General features: G+C 39.0%; 1 long non-coding RNA gene across 1 annotated transcript in view; it reads right to left on the reverse strand.

The window, feature by feature from the left end:
- Positions 1-33: 33 nt before the first annotated feature.
- The window catches only part of LOC114633386, an 18,102-nt gene continuing 15,620 nt past the window's right edge, over positions 34-2,515 (reverse strand). Inside the window, exons 3-4 of the long non-coding RNA XR_003713198.1 lie at positions 1,016-1,090; positions 34-72 (exon numbers count right to left, since the gene is read on the reverse strand). This is a non-coding gene — a long non-coding RNA (uncharacterized LOC114633386). The remainder of the gene's footprint in view (positions 73-1,015; positions 1,091-2,515) is intronic.

A 2,515-nucleotide genomic window follows, 5' to 3' on the forward strand; every position in this document is an offset into this window, starting at 1 on the left:
TGCAGATTTTACATTCATGGAATAAGTTTGCTTACCTGGCAAAGATGAATTCATGCAACTCCAAATTTCAACCTGAAATTGTAATGACTAAATGTTTTTATGCAAATAACTAGCTTCTATGCATGATAATTTCCACATGATAAATTCCTGGGCCCCTTGAACCCCCATAGTGGAAGCTCCTGCACACACTACAGTCTAATCTCAATGCACCACCAGCCATGGTGCACACACATGCATATGCACATGCACGCACACACACAAAATATGAAAAATAAGTAAGCTGAGAATGAGAACTACTGCATATTCTTTTCTCTTTTTCCCACTTAAAAGTTCTAAGAGTGAGCCAAGGTACTCAGGTTATTTACTAACATTACTTTTTCCAAGTGCACAGAAAGTGTCTGATGGGCAACTTAAGGAAAAGAAGTCAGAACTGTTTGAGCACCATCGTCCTCTTCCTCCTTCCATACAACAGAGGCCACTGTATCTGAAGAAGTTCTCTTATGCACACCCGGGCTCTCTGGACCTGGCCCACACACATTCCAAACAATGAAACCCACCCAAATTCCGGAGACACGTCAGACTTCCTGATTTGGACTTCAAGCAGAGTATCAATAACAATGTGCCAGAAATGGAGCGTTAGAAAGAAATAAGCCACATATTTTCCCTCATCTCAAGTTCAACTTTCCAAATCCAAATAAATGTAAGATTTAGTTATTATAGTCTTCATAAAGTTAGTCAAATCAGTGATAAAATTCTAAATTCTAGATGAAATACTACAGTGAAATTTAAATACATTATATTTAAGACTATTCATATACATAGGCCTTAAAATAGAAGCTAAAAGGTGAAAGACACTAACTTATTTACCAATTTGTAAAAAGATTTTTAAAAAGTTAGGTTTAAGTTTTTATTGTGATCACACACTCCAAGCACACAGAAGAAGTTTGATGAATCTGAAAGTAACTCCTGAGATGCCTCTGTGTGTGCAAAGCTTCCGCGGATCCGAAAGACTTACCATTGTTTCTGGGCAATAATCTGGGGCTCTCTGCAACAGATGTTTCAGTCGGGATTCACTTTCTGAGGAGAAAATCTATTTGACAAAAAGAAAACAAGCCAAAAATCTTTGAGACATTTTTGTTTTAAAGGAAGAGGGGATAAAAGTTGCATCCTCTAGATGAACCAGTTTCCCAGAATGCTTTTCTTTTATAAGAGGAACCTTTGGAGGGCTCCAAATCAAGGTCCGATTTGCTTTACACACTTGGTCTTATTATATAGCCCAGGCTGTATGAATTCAGCATCCTCCTGCCTCAGCCTTCAGAATGCCAGTATTACACACAGCTTCTAAGGGAACATTTCTTATAACATTATTAGGGAAACAACCAAGGAAGTCCAATTACATGAGTAATCTTTCTATTAACTGGAAGTGGAAGAAAGCAAGCTATAACCTACCAGGGTAGTAATGAAAGACAGAGAAGGAAAGAGAAAAGGATGAAGATAGCTATTTTAACTGTTCTATCAGTTGTTTTTAATGAGCTGATGGTGATTTCAAAATAAACTCTGTTTATTTTACCCTTGATGCTTGAAATCAGTTAAGCACCGGCATAAGCTTACAGACAACGTCATCTCTGAATGCATATGCTGAAGAGCTGGCGAGGTTCACTTAGACAATTATCAGCAATGACTATTAAATATCATAGAAAGGGACAGCTAGATCTATTATCATTCATGGGGAAGACTTGCCAAACAAGACAACCAAAAAATCTTCCAGTCTGATCAAGTGTCTGGCTTTATCTCAAAAAGCAAATGTAAATCAAATCTGTCTATTCAACTTAAATGTATACCAAGTGAAATTAAATAAACATAGCCAAGTATGGGGGCACATACCTGTAATCCCAGCACTTGGACCAGGCCACACTGACCACACACACACACAATGTACCCCAAGCCCTGTGTGTGTCTCTGTGTGTTTTCATCCTTTCAGTTCTGTTCCTCAGAGAACCCTGATAATACAAGGTACTAAACATCCCCTTGATGGTTCTGCTCTAAATCAAATGACTGATTACTAAGAAGCACCAATAAGACATTAAATGATACCAGAGAGATTTGAACAATGAAGTTTAAATTATGGGAAACTCAACAGGATAAATGACTGAATTTATTCATCAAAGCAATTCCAAGAAAGCCATAGATCAGCCAAGGATGGTGGCTTATACCTGTAATCCCAACACTAAGAAGGCTGAGGCAGGATGACTGTGGAATTCATGGGCAGCCTGGGCTACATGGTAAGTTCTAGGCCAGCCTGAGCTACAATGTGAACCCTGTGGTTAAGAGCCTTTGATGCTCTGCAGAGGACCCGAGTTTAGTTCCCAGCATCCACATTAGGTGGCTTACAACATCCCTTAACTTAAGCTCCAGGGGGATCTGGTGCCTGTTCCCAGACTCCACAGGCCACTGTGGTCATAAGCATATACCCATATACACAAACACATCATTTTAAAATTCCTGTGCTCATAAG

This window comes from Grammomys surdaster, unplaced genomic scaffold (genome assembly GCF_004785775.1).
Source record: "Grammomys surdaster isolate TR1022 unplaced genomic scaffold, NIH_TR_1.0 597, whole genome shotgun sequence".
NCBI lineage: Eukaryota > Metazoa > Chordata > Mammalia > Rodentia > Muridae > Grammomys > Grammomys surdaster.